A 20005-nucleotide genomic window follows, 5' to 3' on the forward strand; every position below is an offset into this window, starting at 1 on the left:
TTTTCTGCAAAAATGATAAGGAGGAAGAAATACATGCAAAAAGTAGTTTTTTTGTAGGCAGAGTGAAGAGGTGGAACTAAAGCCACCCATGTTACTGAGGTGCGTTTGTCCCCATCTGTCTTCCTTTCAGAAAGTGCTCAAGTGCCCTTCCGTGTCCCTCAGACTTCTGCTTGTGTTTCGGAAATCTCTGAACTAGCCAACTTCCATTTGGAACATGGCAAAATTAGGAAGGTAGCTATAAGAAAGGGTTTTCTACTGATTGATCTAATAAAAAAAAAACAACCCCATGAACATGTGAAGTTTGTTTTAGTGTCTTTGGCCAGCAACAACAAAAAATGTTTTGAAATCTTGTAAGAGCTGCAACTCCTGGGCTGAGTTAATTAGAGGACAGGAAATGCTTCTGAAAAGACAACAGCCTTAGGCATGCTCAGAATGGGATTAATCACCCTACTCCAGAGAAGACCAAAATGCTGATAGAACAGCTGTTCAGATGAACAGCATCTGAAAACTGTTTTGTAGGCTAACTCCCTGAAACCAATGAGACCTCCTATTGGAGCTTAATGGGAGCAATACATTCCCAGCATTTGACAGAAGAGTGGTGCACGACTAATCCAAGTATCTTCTGTTCATGCTTTCTCGTGGCTTTATGGCTGCACCTCAAAGGTAGACATCACCTGATAAATCCTGAATCCTCAGATCATTTTTTCCCATCTTTAATCAACATGAAAAATTCCCAAGAACGCAGTGGACAAAAGTTTGATTTTATGGTTATAAACAAACAGGAAAACTTATTGATATACAAAGTCCCATGTGCTATTCCAATAACCATGGAAAAGAGGTATTTCCTGTTTGCAGGAAGTTATTTCATTTTAGTGATGAAGTTCCAATCTTTTTTAAATTAAAGAAATGATGGACCAAACTAATAAATATATGTCTTGAAATAGTTTTGGAGACGTGAATTCTATTAATACAGCACCATTTGTCATTTAAAGTTTGAGTTAAGGGTATGCAATCTTTGCACTGAATGTATTTCTTAATAGAATTGTCATTCTGCCTGGTTAAAGGCGATACGGCTGGAAGACGAACAAGCTATTGTTTACCAGCTGGGATACCTGATAACCTCCAAAGTACTTGTTTGTAGTAAGAAAATCTACAACATTTTCAGAGTAGCTTTAAGCTAGAACATCCTCCCTGTTAAAGGAGTGGAAAAGGGAAACGGTCCACATTATGACTTACTTTGTAGGTATCTTCTGACCTATACTTTTTTTTCAGGTACCAAATTCGAAAGGTCTCTATACTCTTCTACATTCAGAACTATTCTTAAGACAAAGCAAATTAAAAGATCTATTTTCTTGATATACGATTTTTAGATAAAATGTGCTATTTAACAGCTTATTATGTCTCTGACAAAATCCAATGTGTACTACGTGTACAACATGGGACTGGAGGTACCTGTTAAATATGTTACGTAATGACAAATTGTGTTGCTACAAACTCCAGCAATCAGTATTCAACTGTATTTTCAAAAGTAAGATCGAGCTATAAACTCTACACTCTCTCTTAAGACTCTGAATAAATACATTTGTTTTCTGAGTCATATGATTGGGCTTTGACAGTAAGACTGGTGATATTCCCTTGTATAACAAGGAAGTAAATTTTCCATAGCACTTCGTTCATTTGCACATCCCAATTAAAAAAAGGAGTTGAAAGCATATCTTTTTCTGTTTTTATAGTTATACCTAAAAATAATCCAGTCAAGGCAGAGCAAAGCTTCCAGTTATCTATTATAATTATAATAATAAGTTTTTATTTAAAATATTATTTCCTTGTCCCTGCTTAGAAAAGAAATTGTGAAATTGGAGACTATTAGAAGAGAAGAGGGCAGAGGTCAGGACAGTAAGTCTCATACTAGGCAGATCACCCTACAATTCCTCATACCTGGGTTTGGAGCCTGTCGAGTATCCTAGACAGCTTTTAGAATCTTTAAGTAATTGTAAAGGAGAAATTGAGCCACAACTCATTTATTGGGTTTGCATGGTTTGCAAGGTTTTGGTAGCAGCGGGGCTAAAGGGATGGCTTCTGTGGGAAGCTGCCAGAAGCTTCCCCCATGTCTGATAGAGCCAGTGCCAGCTAGCAAGAAGGACCTGCCACTGGCCAAGGCTAAGCCCATCAGCAACAGTGGTAGCGCTTCTGTGACCACATATTTAAGAAAGGGGGAAAAAGTCACTGTGAAACAGCACTTGCAGCAGGAGGGAAGAGTGAGAATATGTGAGAGAAACAACTCTGCAGAAACCAAGGTCAGTGAAGAAGGAGGGGGAGGAGGTGCTCCAGGTGCCAGAGCAGAGATTTCCCTGCAGCCTGTGGAGGAGACCGTGGTGAGGTAGGCTGTCCCCCTGCAGCCCATGGAGGTGCATGGTGGAGCAGATATCCACCTGCAGCCTGGGGAAGACACCATGCCGCATCAGGTGGATGCCTGAAGGAGGCTGTGACCCCGTGGGGAGCCTGTGCTGGATCAGGCTCCTGCCAGGACCTGTGGACCCATGGAGAGAGGAGCCCACAATGGAGAAGGTTTCCTGGCAGGACTTGTGACCCCACGGGGAACCCACGCTGGAGCAGTCTGTTCCTGAAGGACTGCACCCCATTGAAGGGACCACATGCTGGAACAGTTTGTGGAGAACTGTAGCCCATGGGAAGGATCCACGTTGGAGAAATTCATGGAGAACAGTCTGCCCTGGGAGGGACCCCATGCTGGAGCAGGGGAAGAGTGTGAGGAGTCCTCCCCCTGAGGAGGAAGGAGCAGCAGAGACGATGTGTGATGAACTGACCGCAACCTCCATTCCCCATCCCCCTGTGCCTCTAATGGGGAGAAGGTAGAGAAAATCAGGAATAAAATTGAGCCTGGGAAGAAGGGAGGGGTGGAGGGAAGATGTTTTAAGATTTGGGTTTATTTCTCATTATCCTACTTTGATATGATTGCTAATAGATTAAATTCATTTTTTCCTCCCAAGTCAAGTCTGATTTGCCCATGACAGTAATTGGTATATGATCTCTCCTTGTCCTTAGCTTGACCCACAAGTTTTCACTGTATTTTTCTTATATTTTTCTCCGTCCAGCTGAGGAAGGGGAGTGATAGAGCTTTGATGGGCATCTGCTGTCCAGCCAGGTTCAACCCACCACAACTCATCAGCATGATATAAAGATGCTTTATTTTTGATACAAATTGTTCTATAGCTTTTGGATCCATATGTTTGGTATGCCTGCTTTGTTTGACTAATGGAGATACTCAACTGACTCTGAGAAAAATCCATACTATAGCCTAGCAAAAAGTTTTCCTATTACACTCTTCATTTGACAATTAAACTTCATGGATTTTTCTAGAAGGGAGCTCATTCATGCAGCCTAGTTTAGGTTTTAACATACTCGTCATGTTTAGATAGCAAGTGTTAATACATTACAGAGATGGGCAGTAGCATAAATCCTCTGGCAGTGAGCTAGTCTGGTGTACTGTTAGAGTATACTACAAACATTTGCATTGTAATTCTTCTTTTATTGATATGTGGGGAAATGAAAATTAGACCAACATGAGATCTGTTTAAAAAGAGTAAGATTGATTCCTTCAAGGGTCTTTCATCACTATTTTAATAGCTTGAGATCCTATGCAAGTTGGTCATATCTTATGTTGTAAGATGTGGATAGTATGTGTGGGGAAAGAATATTTCATCTCTTACTTAAACCTTCTCGGCTTTGGTAACCTTGCAAAACTAACCAAAAGCTTTGTAGCTGTATTGTTTGATGATATTTCCATAAAATTTGTGGCTTTCCAACTTTATTGTGGAAGGAAAGTCAGGAAATCTAAGTGCATTGTTACCTTTCAAGACCCTATGTTTTACTGCCGCAAAAGTCCTGTGACATTATTATCTTTAAACATCCTTGTTAATCTGGGGCAGGAAGAGAAGGAACAGAAATTGAACACAAAGAGCTTCTGCCATCTGAAGATTTCCCTGCAGAAGATGAGCAAGGCACTATCTGGGCTGCCAGAAGATGAAATCAGACAAATGTCTTAATTCTTCGCATATTGAGCATGATTTAATTCTGTCATCATCAGCCAAACAGAACACACACTGACAGCAGCTTTGAACTGCTACTGCAGGATGAAATTGCACTGGGGTCACAGTATGATTAGCTGGCATAACAAGGGCACCTTTAATAACTAGCCACATTACTGATTTAGTGCATTAGTTTGTGAGAAGTGTTAACATTGGTATTACGTGTGATCTTTTTTTTAAAGTCTGGCTTTCTGCTGGAATGCTGTTTTTGGTGTTGTATGTTAGGGTTGCTCTTCTTATTACTGTATTTTAGGGTCACTTTATGTTGTAAAACCATCCAGATGGGTGTCACTACATGCAGAATTATTTGGTTTTTAATACAAAAAGGAAAGCCTACCAGAAAAATTACTGAATTCATGGAGTGCTCCTCAGTGATTTGATATCTAGGAAAAGAAGGAAATCATATGTTAAGAATTAGTGTAGTCTTTGTGCTTTTATATTTTTGTGAAGGAGATGGTTTGTTTCCTGTTGATATTTCAGATGTTCTTATAGTTAGTTTGTGGACTTCTTTTCCAGATGCCCTAATGTCAAGCTCCTTTACATTTTTCTAAGTCTGTAGATGCTCCAGGGAATACTAAGTTTCACAACAATGCATGTGTCTCCCTGGCTCTACTGTGGAAAAAATTGTGCATTATGATTTCTTTTGAAAAGTCCACTTGTATGATCATGTAACGAGGTCAAGGTGTCCTTCATAGATACTTCTATAGTGTTATGTACATGACCTGATACACCCTAAAAGAGAGAAGCAGGTAGTTAACCTGTATGCAACTCTGTATGTGTATGCAGCAAGAGATTACAATCAGTCAATACATTATTAAAAAAAGTCTCAAATGATCATTCAAGCACTTTAATTGTGCATGAAAACAAGACTGGAACATTTGTAGTTATCCTTCCCTAGATATCTTCCTTGGGTCTCTCTTCTGGCAGACAGGAGCTCTCTGGGTTTCAGCCCTTGGGTTTAGAGCTTTGATATTTCTGGCCAATTTATCCCACCTTTCCTTATGATGCTGTTTAAAAGCTGGTTCAACCATTTTGTCACCATTGTGGTTTGCTTAACTAATCCTTTAATCCTATTCATAATTTCTGTTAGCGAGTGAAGTCCTGATAATCCCTTTGGGCAAATTTATTCTCCTTTTATTATTTTGGCTGGTATTCCGTTCTTCCTGAGTGGTTACTAGCCATAGAAATGCAGTAAATTTTTAGCTAAATTTTTAGCTAATTGCAGACGCAGTAATTGAAGAACCTTTCACTTCAAATTTTACTTTTTCTGTCGGTAAATATGAATTCAACAAGTCAGTCTGCATGGTTTCATTGTGACTGGTCCCATAATCTTATGTCTCCTGTTAAAGGAGGGTAAGCTATGACTTTAATGAGGGCTTGGAAATCTCTTCACAGACAGAAAGCAAAATATCAGAACTAGAAGATTTTAGAAGAGGCCATGTTTACATACCATATTACTTCTTTGCTGGCAGTAGATTCAATTTAAGTAAAAGTCCTCAGCTTCTTAGAAAACATAAGATCTTCTCAGCTGCTCTGTAATCTAAATCTTGAAACTATCTGGCTTTAAAAATAACTTAATATAATCAAAGTTGTCTTTGGTTTGATTCCTTTGAACTATATCATTTCATACCTTTGATGTTTTGTCATATGCATAGTTCAATCACCACCACTGATGGAGGAAGACAGGAATAGAGTTGAATGTAACAACCTCTTATACCAGGTCTGTCACTGACAGAGTAATTGTGACCTCGTGGCTTGTGACATTCTTTTGACAAATGTCTACTAAAATTATCTTCTGAGAGAGGCAAATTTGGAGAAGCAAAGATTTTCCAAAATCTGTGGCTCTTGATTAAAGACACTTTCATTCAACAAGCCATTGTCTCTTTTTGAGACTGCCATTGTCTAAATGGGTTCTGGAGGAGGTTTTAAGTGTTAAAAGTAATAGTTTAAGGAGTGAGCAACTCTGCTGAATAGCATGCTGCCAGCAAATACTCTACCGAAGAATGGAGATTTCACCCAGTAAAACATGACATGTTTTCTGTAGCAAACAGTGACTTTACATCGAGAAACTAGAAGCTCTGCCTCCCTGCCAGACAAGCCAGGAGGCCCTTATCAGTGTCACTTTCTACCAAGAGGGAGGATGTGGAGCTGACAGGAGCTCTCCTGACAGACAGCTGCTGGCCACCAGGACATGTGATGCTGGTCTCTCTGGAGTCTTTTTTCCAGGGAATGCATTGTAAAATTTCAAGCTTTGCTCTTTTTCCTTTTTCTAGCACATGGGCTGTTGTCAGTGTTATATTTATTGCAATTTTGGTTTTTTGGCAAGGAAATTCAAAAGTGTTTGCATGCCTCAGTGGACGAGTGATAGACTAATGATATGTAGCAACAGTAAACGTTTTTTTCTGCACTGCAATCATGTTTCAACTGTACCATGCTGGAAAATGAGATAAATGTTTGAATCCACTCTGGTATTTCAGTGTGGATATGCTATTCTCAAAACAGTAAGCTCACACCTACAGTGGAGGGGGCCACGGGAAGGCCTTGCAGTTTCTTCATGACCATTCTCCCAGTGGAGTTTTTCTGTTGTCTGGAAAAATATCTTGAGCCATAACCGTGATTGCAGAGGATTTCATTGACAGGGGCTACGCTTGGATGTGCTAAGGCATGCCCTCCTCTCCACTCACTCCAAGCTGTTGACAGCTAATTTTCAGGTGATATGATAACATGGTGTTGCATTTGTGCTGCAGAAGTCTCTTGCATTTTAACAATTGGGGTCCAGAGATATTGCATGCAGCACAAAACTCTGAAGTACTTAAATTGAATGCACTCTGAAATCAGTTTGAGTTTTTTGATAGCACTGTAGGAGACAAAGCACGAGGAAAAAAACCCCAGAAAAATGTATCTTGGCAAAAGCTATACATATGCAGAAACGCTTTTTACATATGCCTGGCGCAGTACATTCCCTGCCTATAAAATTTTTGTTATTAGAACAAACAGCTGGTCAATGGAGAGACAAATGTATTTTTCTAACTAAATATTAATGCCAATGAAAACCAGCGTTGGTTTATTAAGAACAAAACTGCCTTTTTTTCTAGACATTCTTGTGTAATTCTGTGTCATCAGAAGAATTGAAGAGAGAAGATAGTAAACATGTAAAACTGCTAAGTTATGCAAGTTAAGTAATGAAACATAGATTTCAACAGCTATGAAGAATTATATTCTCAAAACTATCTAAAAAGCTTGATTTTTGACTTTTTTTCTAGTAATGCACTCTTAATTTTCTTAGAGCTGATTTCCTTTTAAAGAGACCTGAAAACCTGGTAGCTGTTACTATTGTTGTGTAAAAAAGAGATTACAAAAGTTCTTCCTTAGAACATGAATATCTTGAATGAGACAATATATTCAGCTAATCTTTTTTTCTGATTTACATTATGGTTTATGAATTTTATAGTTTAAAACCTTAAGACAATTTGACAGAAAAGAAAAAAAAATTGTAGCCAGTGAAACTGGAACCTTGAAGGTGCATTGCTCCTGGCACAGAAAAGAGTGTAAAACACTGATATATTGCAACTGATTTCACAGCAAAGTCTGCACTGAAAGTCCAAAAGGAGCAATTGTTTCAATAACCAGGTCTCCTTCATCTGGGTTGAGACTCTTGGGCACCAAACAAGCAGTCTGATCAAGGAACTGAGGTTGAATTTTCCAGACATGGGTCAAGGCTTCATCTTTTCTATTCCTGTCTCATGGGTTAAAGGGACCAATTGAGCATGTATCCATGTGTCGTGGTTTAATCTGGCAGCTGGCAACTAGGACCATGCAGCCATTCACTCAAATGTAATGAGTTGCTGAGTGTGGTATTATTAAACTATCTCAAGCATGTAAAATAATGTAATTTCCTATTTTGGGGTGTTTCTTAAGGGGAAGTGAAATCGTTAAAAATCTAGATATATTTTATAGTACAGTCAACCATACTATCAAATTACTATGATGTCACCACTGAAAATACTAGTCTTTTGTATGACGTGGAAGAAAGAATTTACATCCTCTTATGAGTCCACTCAAACTGAATGTTTCGTGAGAAAGCACGTACTTGAGACATACAGAAAAGACCTTTTGAAAGTTTGCAGGGTTTAATTTCTGGCATCCTCAGGTAATGCTGGCGAGGCAATCGGGTACAGTGGTATGAATTTTGTTGTTACCCATTTATTTAACTGGTTAAATACTAATTTAATCAAATTAAACATTTTATTGACTTTATCAGCAATCAAAACCATATCACATTCCAGGTTAGTACTTTTTGATAACTGCTGCAGGTCTGGCATTGAAGGTGATGCATAGATTAAGAATAGGAATGTATTCTGTTCATGTATCAGGCATAATCCGCAATCTTAAACATGTACCACACAATAATATTGCATGGCTTGTGACATCTCCACTGGAATCAGCATTACCCAGGGACCACTCACTGTAGTGTGGTCAGTTTCGGTTATATTCTTTCATATTTATGTTTCAAGTCATAGAGACAAATGGAAAACTATGGCTGCAGAATTTGGAACATCCTATGTAAGGGGAGAGAAGATAGATCTAAACATTGTTTGCAAAGACACCTAGATACCTTGGAGGGGAGAGAGGGGAGAGGAAGAATAACTACTTAATTATAGACACAATAATAAATACATCTGTAAGGAAACAGAATTCACTGCAGAGAAGTGTCACTGATATAATTGACATGTTCATTGCTAGGTAATATTTTTAAATTATGTAAATAGAGAAACAAAACACAAACATGCTGTAGCCTTTTAACGGGAGCTAAAGACCTATGACACCTCACAGAAAATTCTGACATACTGCTTAGACGTGATAGTGCCTCTATGCTATAATTTTTTTAATCCTTTTTATTATTAGGAAAATTTCGAAGGAATAGCAGTCTTTGCTCTCTGATGTCTAGTTTTCAGAAGCCTGCATATAAATTTCTGCATGGCCAATCCAAAATGCACATGCGAGCTGTAATTAGCTTAGCAGTTGCATACCCTGATTTTTCAAAACTTAGTGATAAACTATTTGATCTTCTGTATCTTATTTTTTTTCTTTTCCATTTTTCCTTCTTGTACATGAATCTTTTCCACTATACTTATGCTATATCCCAAGCAACTCAAACAGTATGTGTTCTAATAGACACAGTACCACTGGCAGTAGGCAACATTTCCACCCGTTTAAGGTTCTGAATGCCTCTCAAATCTCATTTGAACAACATATGCAAATCATCCTACAACTAGCTATATTTTTTGGGTATGAATTTCTATAGAAAATTAAGTGTTGTGTTTGAAACTTGGGGGAAGTGAGATAAGGAGAAATAGAATATATTAAAAATATAGGGAAAGACACTTATCAAAAAGTCTTGTGATCTGGCTTCTATGCTTCCCTGTTCTAAATCAGCAACTATTTTTTTACGCACAGCAAATCCTTTTATTGGATATTTCTTGTTCTTTTATGACTTCACTACAGGGCTGCATGGGTTGATAGAAATGTCTTCTCCAAAATCTATTAACATGGTTCTTGACTGAATGCAGTCCAGGAATGTTAATCACCATTATTCTTCAAGAATGTCTGACTACTCCAGTTTTCTATATGTGAATTTCATGTCTAAGAATTGATGTGTTCCTTCTTTAAGTACAGGATCAGGTACCTTCCTGGAAATCATGGTACATCGTTAGCTTAAAAATTCAATTAAAATAAAAAAATCTCTTTAATGTTAGCAAAGACTCACCCACTACTTGCTTATAAACTGAAATTAATATTGTAGTATCATTTGCACCTTTCATATCTAGATGATAGTACAACTCAAAGAAACATCCACTTCTTCCCATACTATGTCTCCTCTACTTTGACTCTAACACATGCACATTAAAAAGAAACTTCACATTTTTTGATGTGATTACATCAGAAGAAAAGATATAGTATGATTGATGCCAGTGGGGTTTGACAAATTGCAACTCTACAGAAATTATACAAAAGTTTCCTTCCATATTTCCTCTCAACTGTTCTGCCACTTTGATGAAATGATAATCTTCTCTAATCCATTTCTTCAGCTAGAGATGTGTTTCAGAAACATACCCTTCCCTGCAGTTATTACCATGATGGAACATTTATTATCCAGCAAGTGAGGCATCGCATCCTCTGATAATTCTCCTAAAAATCTTAGTAATAACTGCCCTGTATTGTGCATATCAATGATCAATTAAGATATCAAAAAATCTTGTATGTTCTGCACAAGACAGAATGCAGACTGTTTCACTGATCAATATCCAGTGCAGAAATATGTTAAAACTTGTGTGGACAAATTTCTGCCTTCTGCTGGGGGTTGGTTTGGCACACCTCTTACGCCCTAAACCGTCAAGGCTGTGAATTGTGAAGTTGTGAATTACTGTTTTCACTTATATGAGCCCTGGTCAATTTTTCCTTGAAGATATATCTGTAATGCACTAAATAATTGTGACTTCTGGGCCTGTGTGTTCCTGGGCTGTTGTAGAAGAGTGAGAAACACAGCTAGAAAAAGCGTGCTACAAAAATCACCAGTAGGTTTTGTACAAAACCAGTCCCTGTTTAAATATTTGCTTTATTTTAAAAAAGGGTAGATAATAAGGACTAAAACCACGTGGGAACTCTAAACCTACCACACTAATAATCATTTTTGTTCAGTCACTTGCAATTTTCTTTAGTCAGCTTAAAAGGATGCAGGTGAAACTGAAGGTATTCATAAGAGAATAGAGAGAGAAGTTAATTTTAATGTTGGGATTTTTTCTGTGTTTGAACACAGTGTTTTTTATAAAATTGCCTAAGAGTAAGTTGAGAAAATATTTGCTTAGTGATATGCGTTGTTTGCCATTCATGCTCGTTTTATTTTATGTGTCTACATGTATATATGTGTGTGTACCTGCTATATGCAAATGAATTCAAGTGCAGAGCAGGTACTGTTTGTTAACTTTGATCAAGTTTTTTCTTTGTTAGTTCCCTTATAATATTATTTCCTCATAACCATATTATTTCTGCCCTCCACAACTAGCTTCAGCAATGTGTAGATTTTGTGGCACTGTGTAACTAAAGCAACCTCACTGAATTACTGTTCTAAGAGAAATTTTCAAACATAGATGACTATTACCTTGAAAATACAATTTTTGAATAGCAATGATTCTTAAAAGTCATTGTTGCAGATTTCCATCCTTCCTATGGCTGATCTGTAAAAATAAATTTCAATGATATGGACCAATATAAAAACATAATTGCATAATGAGGAAATTTAAGTTATTTATTTATTTTAACATATTGCTGTTGCCTTTTCTTTCCTTAAGCTCAAAACAAATGAGCAATTTCTTTGCTTTTTTCCTTAGCTAAGGCACTAGGTTATGCGATGTTATTTGTAATTTGCACAGTTACACACTAATGTTGGAACGCTGTTGCTACTGCCTCTTCACCGACAGATTAGGAGCCATATTTCATTTCATACTTGCAAATATGTAATGTTCTCACAGAATTGTTCTGAATATACTGTGGATAGAAGCAAGACCTGTTCCTGAAGAAATGTTTTATTCAACAAAACTTGCTCAACTTGAGCGCTTTCCAGGTAAAAGATCTGCTTATTCAGGTTGTTTTTTTTTTTTTTTCCTAAATGTTGCCTGTTTGGTTATACCCTGTGGAGTATATGACCTAAGAAAAGCCTGATGAATCAGAAGTGCTTTGTCTCAGTGCTGTTTGTGAGAAGGGAACAAAACCTATTTTAGTAGTCAGGTTGGAATCAGCATACCTGATAGTGTAAAAAAAACCAACTATGTGAATATGTTTTTTTTTTATGTAGTGGGAAAAAACCCAGCAATTATCTCAAATTCAAATAGTTCCCATAGTAACTCATGTTATGATATGTTATTTATGGATGTATTGCAACATAAAGATTATTTATAATGCCTTGATTTTTCAGAATGTATGTTTCTGGTTGTTCATGTAACATTTCCATGGCTGGGTGAAAATGCCAGATCTTTGCATTTGCAGCAAGCTAACATTTCTCTGTACTCTCAAAAAGTGCAGAATGATGTATTTTTGAGATCACTGAAAAAAATCATGGTTTATTTTCATGTTATTCGGATAACCAGTGTAACACTGCAAAGTAGTGCTACTAATTTCTTTTTTTCTCACTCTGCCATCTTTTATGGGGCAAGCAGCGTGGGGGTTACACTGCAGCCACAACAAATAATAGATTACAGACCTGGTGATAGGAAGAAATGGCTCTTCATTAAAAAAAAAAAATCAAAACTAAAACACTGAAAAGAAAGGAAACAAAAGTATCAGATGACTGGTTCTACCACAGTTTTTCATATATGCTTTTTTTATGGTGTTACTTATCCTGTGAACATGTAAATTAGTCTGCAAAAGTTAGACTAATTTGCTAGCCTGTATTTATGAATTTATAAATTCTTTTCATCTTCAGACACCTATTATTATCTTTAAGGATTATCTTCAGACACATACTTACTAAAATAAATATCCATGCTCTTGATATAAGTAACTTTCTATTCTTTCTGCTCATATTTTGAGGCACAAAGAGCAGCTGGACACTCCACTGCTAAGGAGTATCAATGAAACTTGGTCACCTGCCTTCGACAATCCCAGCCAGCGGACAAACTAGGTTCTCTGTCTATCTTTGCTCTCTTCCTATCGAAGGGAACTGTGAGATCTGCAAATCAAGGTCATTCTGAAATGCTTTGTCTTTGAAGCTGATCTCAGATGTGCACTATGTTGAATATTTGAATATAAATATTTAGTCACTTTAGTTGATCAAGTTTACTTAACACCAAGTATTTTTCCAAGTTATCTAATTTCCATTTTATACAGAGCAAGTTTTTTCAGATGAGGTATTCCTGCCAGCAAGTACCACTACTTCACAAACGCAAGCTTAGCTATCAATAGATGTTTCATTTTGTGCTTGTTATTTTCATCACTTTGCATCTGTAACTATTTTGAACAAAATTAATGTCATTTACATATAAAGTGTATGACACATAAATTCCATAAATCATGCATATGTATCATTGCTGGTGCAAATTTACGTCTGTAATTATACATACTTGCAAACTATCATTATTATGAGGCCTTGCTGAAGATCATGACCCACATCACCCATCCTCTAGATGCAAACTGTGTTCTGTCCTGTAATTGTTCTATTTGAAAGGTTACCAAAATGTTTTAAAAGAAAAAATAGGTAAAAATCTACACTGATGAATGAGAAATATTTCATATGTAAAGAGCATTTGTCACCTTCCTTCTGTGCTGCATTTTATTTCAGCTGTGAATGGACTTCTATGAAAATATATTAATACTCTATTGAAAGTAGCCCTGTACAATTCACTGCTTTGACCATGCAATTAGCCCACTAATGGGCAAAAATGGGTGTCTTTCCCATATAAATTTCATTTTTGCTACCATTTACCTGGATCCTGATACATTGTATTGACAAATACTCTTCCAATTCTTCAGTTTAACATTGGAAAAGAAATTAGCAATAATAACTAACCTGCACACTAAGGAACAGGAGAAAAATTCTAGATGAAAAGCCTCCAAATACAGTGACTGTGTTTCTATACATCTGAGATACCACTGTGCAAATTTTTTTAGGGAGGCAGGATGTTGAGTCAGGGGTAGGGAGATATTTTTGCCTATCTGCTGTCTGGTCATTGATCCAGCTTCTCTGCCAGAAACTCCCATAATTGCTGAGAGCGAGGGGAAAAAAAATCTTCATATGTAATCCAGGATTCTTTTGTTAACTTGTCACCATATAATAATTCAATAGTAAACAATTATAGTGAGGACAATCTTCTCACAATAGCCAGATATTTCTTTCACTCGAAAATTCTGATGCTTAAATAAATCTGATTTGAGTGCTGTGTTTGCAGTTGGAACACATGATCTGATAGCTTACACACGTCACAGGTTTTTAGTTGAAATATTTTGAAACATAGTCTACTAGGATCCTTGAAGTGAAAATTTTGTATTGCCTTGCTGCTGTTTGTGTTGTTACCTTTTTTTAAAGCTTGCTCTTCCTTCCCACCTCCAGTCTTTGAGGCAGAGTGTCTCTGTAGCTAGCTGATACAGTTCATGGTGATTTTGAAGTTAGGGGTCCCTGCATTTGTTTGGAATATGTAGCTGGCAATCAAGACTCTTAAGAGCTATTTCAGAGCATGGCTGTTTCCAGCTGGTGCATTTTTCTCATGCACTGATGGGCTTTACTTTTTTTTAACACAGCTATTTTCTAAATTATAAGAGGAAAAAGAAAGAAATGGTGATGGTAACACCATTGGCATCTTTGAAATTTTGTATTAATAGAATATTCAAGGCTGAGGAAAGAAAGGTGAAAGGAAGGATTAACAGAGAGAGAAAAAGCAAGATAAAATTGTTGGTTGCGTTGGAAGGAAATCCATTCACCCTCTGCCTGAAAATATCAGTGCTTAACACACTCCAAACAAAATGAAACAGAAAATTAAACACCAGGTTTACAACACAACAAATGGAAATACAGGTCATAAGGAAGTGAGAAATTAGTATATTGGCTGTACATGTGTATCAATTTGCAGTTGATTTCTGACACCTGACATGTTTGCTTCTGCACTCCTGAATAAACCATCTGCCAGTTAACTTGTATGGAGCTTGTGCTTTTAAGCTATCCGTAGGGACACATTTTGGCAAAGGTGGGGGGGAGGGGGAGGCATAATAATTCTGCTTCTTGCAGTGACCAGTGTTTCAGTCTTCATACTAAATCACTGAGCTTTACTGACATGAGTTTTTCCAAAGCGATGCTGTCCTCACCTCAAGTGAGGAGTGTCCTCACCACAAGAGGTGTTCTAGTCCACTTCAATATGTAATTGGAGAAGCCTTGACAGAGTTCGTAAAGATCTTCCAAATGACTCTTTGAAACTGCTGTTTTGTCATGTTAAAAGAACTCTTATGCAAAAATGCTACAGAATGTGTTCAAGAAAGCACATTCATTCTCAGATGAAACTTTGTAGAATTTCTCATCAGCTGGTGTACAATCTGAAAAAGGTTCTTTCTTTTATTAGAAACACATGATGTTGGCATTCCCATTACTGCCAGAAAAGGTTGTGCCCATATGAAGCAAAGAGAGGGAAGGAAAGAAGATAGCAAGTTTCTTAACTTTCCATTTCTATGAAATCAAGACACTTGAAGAAAACCAAAATTAATGTTCATTAGATTAAGGGAAATATCTTCTGTATTTTGGTTCATCTGTTTCAAAAATAGATCTAAAGATTTTTGCATTCGTGAAGGTTTTTTGTGTATTTTGGAAACCTGATCTGTTCATTGAAATCAGTTAGTTGAATGCTGGCCTTTCATATGTTCAGGAGGGCAAGAGGGGAAACAAACAAGCCAACCAACCAAAATGCCAAACCTTGAAGGTTCAAAGTTTCAATTCCACTTTAACTGGTTTCAATTCCATTTTAATTGGTTTAAATTCCATTTTAATTGGTTTAAATTCCTTTTTAATTGTTTGTGCAGTTCTGTCTTTGTGGTCATCTTCAACAATTTGGTAGGTAAAAACCAGTATAGCTCACAGACCTAGACTTTGCCACCTACAAATCTGTTACCAAATGTAAAGTTTGCAATTGCAAAAGGAAAGCATACCTGTAAAAAAGTATGCCTCTTAAAATCTAAATAAGCAGATATACATTTAATTTAATTTTCTCCTTTCTTCTTTTCTTCCCAGTTTCCTTTATTTGCTGTACAACTGATGAAAGTCAAAGTGTAGGTCTTTATCTTAATTAAATTAATTACATTATACGAATAAGTTATCCATACTGAACTGATTTTTGTGTTATATATCTAGCTATGCCATTATAAAATCATGGAGAGTATTTCTAGGGTGTTGGTTCCTACAACATGCTGAACAGCTCATTTTACAATCTTGATACTAAATGAGCAAACTGCAATATGGATAAAACCATGTTTATCTCATATAGACTCATTTTCCACTGAGTTAATCAGCCTCATTACCCTTGCCACATATTTTCCTTATGTCAGCTAACTATCTCTAACCACCACAAACATAAAGATTAGCATCAGTACCATATTCTTTGGGCTAAATTATATTTACATAGGAAAATCCTTTATTGTCTCTCTGACACACGAAGGCAGCTAGCCTTTCAGCACGGGGAGTATAAACATGCTGCACTACAAGGACTCAGGGAGAGAGGCAAGCATGAGGATGGAGCTACGGGCCTGCCAGGCTCTATTCCAGGAAGGCTGTGATCAGCAGTGGATAGAAAGTATAGCGAAGCATATCCTTTCTTCAGGGTTGTCATGCTCTCTCTGTGCCTCTGATCAGGTAGGATTACTCATGCTCCTGCCTAGTATGATGCAGTCTCAGGATCCATAATCGAACCCTTAAGGTTCAAATTTTATCTCCACATAATGTGAAGACAAGTTATTTGAAATTCTAACGCTATCTTAATTTTGCCCTATACCGGTTTCTTTAGTTGCAGCTATCTTCCACTCTGTTGTCAATTATGTTGTAGTTAGATTTAGGCCAAATCAGTTCAGATACAAATGTCTTCACTTAGTCAATCAGATCCAGTTTAGCTACCTAGAGGAGTGAGTATTAACATTAATCACTTAAATAATCAGCATCTTTTCAGGGAGTCTCAATATGGATGGCAGGTAGAACTTTCCTTCCTGAAGGCAGATTAGTTAGAGTATTTTGGCCAAGCATATAAAATTGCAAAATTGCATTGTCTTCATTGGTGGTGCAATGATGTTAAGTTAAGAGAAATGGGAGATGAAATTCTGTGACCTTTTAAAAGGAAAATTAGCTGGAACAGGGAATACGCTGGAAAATTAGCATACATGAAATTTTTGTAGAATTGCATAACTAAAACTGTATGAATGGATTAACATTGACACTACTATTCCCCTGCATGTACATTTAGCACAGATTAAATTTATTATAGGTCTTCTAAAACGTTTTCACAAATCTGTGTGCTAATATTCCAATTTTAGTAGATAAAATGAAGTGTCAGGTTAAATAAAGTAATAAAATATTTATTCTAAGCTGTTAGTGACAGCAGAAACAAGGTATTAAGAACTGGTCCCAGGAAGGACTGGTTTCTGTCTCATCTACTTTAATGTGAATCCAAAGTAAGCCATTTGAAGGTAAGGGGTATGTTAATAGAGTTAAGTCAGTGTAAAATTGGCATGAAGATGAAGATGGACTATTACGTCACTGGTTCATAGCAAAATACAAACCCTGTTAAATGCAAAAGTTCTCATTGCTGTTGCATGGCACCTGCTTCCAGATGCAAGTTATTTTTATGGTTCTGTTCAAACCAACTCTTGGGACATCCTTGTATCTTGTGTGTCTTGAAGATTCATGTCAGGGGACTGAAAAAAATTTGAGTGCTAGAAATTCAAAAGGGTTAGCAGTTCTTAGGAGTTACCTCAGGAGTTCTGAAAGGCTGTCTAAACTTATCATGGTACTCCTAGTAAGCATAACTATATTTAGTTAGTCAACTACTCATGGCAGTTTAACATGACTATGCTCTGTTGTCCTCTGTGTGAAATGGCATGGGAAAGTGTTAAATATTTCAGGTTGTGGTGGATGGATATAGGAAGTTACTAAACCGGCAGATGCATCACAATATGTTAAGATAGGAATTAATAGATTTTTAAGGTAAGAAAGCACGAGCTCCTGCATATCCAGCTGCATAATCAGTGCTTTTTATCCTGGTTAGCTTGAAATAGATATAGATATGTATCTGGTCAAGTCACAGAAGCAAAACCTCTGTTGCGAGGCACTAACTTCCTGCAGGTTTCTCCCACTGCAGAGGACTCCCTTGTGTCTTCCTTGCATGTGTGGCTGGTTGCAGGTCAGGTTTCATCTCTTGGTCCTGGCCTGTGGGACACAGGGAGGAAATGGTTGTGTATACTTCTCATACCTGCGCTATGGCAGGGCTACAGGTGGAATCTGCTTTCTTCGCCTCCAGAAGGCTGCTGTAACTCCCTGAAACTGCAGCCCTAATCGTAGAATCATTTAGGTTGGAAAGCACATTTAAGATCATCGAGTCCAACTGTAAGCCTAACACTGCCAAGTTCATCACTGAACCATGTCCTAAAGTGCCACATCTATATGTATTTTAAATACCTCCAGGGATGGTGACTCAACCACTTCACAGAATCACAGAATGGTAGGGGTTGGAAGGGACATCTGTGGGTCATCTAGTCCAACGCCTCTGCCAAAGCAGGGTCACCCAGAGCAGGCTGCACAGAGCCTTGTCCAGGCAGGTCTTGAATATCTCTAGAGAGGGAGACTCCACGACATCCCTGGGCAGTCTGTTCCAGTGCTCCATCACCCTCAGAGTGAAGAAGTTCTTCCTCAAGTTCAGGTGGAACTTCCTATTCTTCAGTTTGTGCCTGTTACCCCTTGTCCTGTTGCTGGGCACCACTGAAAAGAATCTGGCCCCATCCTCCTGACACCCACCCTTGAGATATTTATAAGCATTTATTAGGTCCCCTCTCAGCCTTCTCTTCTCCAAGCTAAACAAGCCCAGCTCCCTCAGCTTTTCCTCATAGGAGAGATACCCCAGTCCCCTCATCATCCTCGTAGTCCTCCGCTGGACTCTCTCCAGTAGCTCCTCATTTTTCTTGAACTGGGGAGCCCAGAACTGGGCAGAGTACTCCACATGGGGCCTCACTAGGGCTGAGTAGAGGGGGAGGAGAACCTGCCTCGACTTGCTGGCCACACTCCTCTTGATGCACCCCAGGATACCATTGGCCTTCTTGGCAACCAGGGCACACTGCTGGCTCATGGTCAACTTGTCGTCCAGCAGGACACCCAGGTCCCTCTCCACAGAGCTGCTCTGCAGCAGCTCCACCCCAAGCTTGTACTGGTGCATGGGGTTGTTCCTCCCCAGGTGCAGGATCCTGCACTTGCCCTTCTTGAACTTCATCAGGTTCCTCTCTTCTCAACTCTCCAGCCTGTCCAGGTCACGCTGAATGACAGCACAGCCTTCCGGGGTATCAGCCACTCCTCCCAGTTTTGTGTCATCAGCAAACTTGTTGAGGGTACACTCTAACTCTTCAGCCAGGTCATTGATGAAGAAGGTGAATAAGACCGGGCCAAGTACTGACACCTGGGGGACAGCACTAGTTACAGGCCTCCAACTAGACTCTGTGCCACTGATGACAACCCTCTGAGTTCGGCCATTCAGCCAGTTCTCAATCCACCTCACTGACCACTCATCCAGCCCACACTTCCTAAGCTTCCCTAGGAGGATGTTATGGGAGACAGTGTTGAAAGCCTTGATGAAGTCTAGGTAGACAACATCCACTGCTCTCCCCTCATCTACCCAGCCAGTCATGCCAATCGTAGAAAGCTGTCAGATTGGTCAGGCATGATTTCCCCTTGGTGAATCCATGTTGACTACTCCTGATAACCTTCTTTTCCTCCACTTGCTTGATGATGACCTCTAGAATGAGTTGCTCCATCATCTTTCCTGGGACGGAGGTGAGGCTGACTGGCCTGTAGTTCCCTGTGTCCTCCTTCTTGCCCTTTTTGCCCACTTCCTTGGGCAGCCTGTTCCAATGCTTGATAAATGGAGATCTTAATATAGCATCTACATACAATTGCTCAGATGAGGGTTATATATCCATGCTTCTATTTGACACTTCTACAACCTGATGCAGAGTGTACTAGTTCCTGTAATTGATTAATAAGTGGAGAAACCAGGAGTTGTTCTGGCTTGACGGCTAGAGAACACTTCAAGATCATGTTGCATAGCTCACATCTTTGTTTCCTGTTCCAGCACATCATGATTACGATTCTAATTAGTTTATTTTAATCATGATCA

This window comes from Opisthocomus hoazin, chromosome 6 (genome assembly GCF_030867145.1).
Source record: "Opisthocomus hoazin isolate bOpiHoa1 chromosome 6, bOpiHoa1.hap1, whole genome shotgun sequence".
NCBI classification, from domain to species: domain Eukaryota; kingdom Metazoa; phylum Chordata; class Aves; order Opisthocomiformes; family Opisthocomidae; genus Opisthocomus; species Opisthocomus hoazin.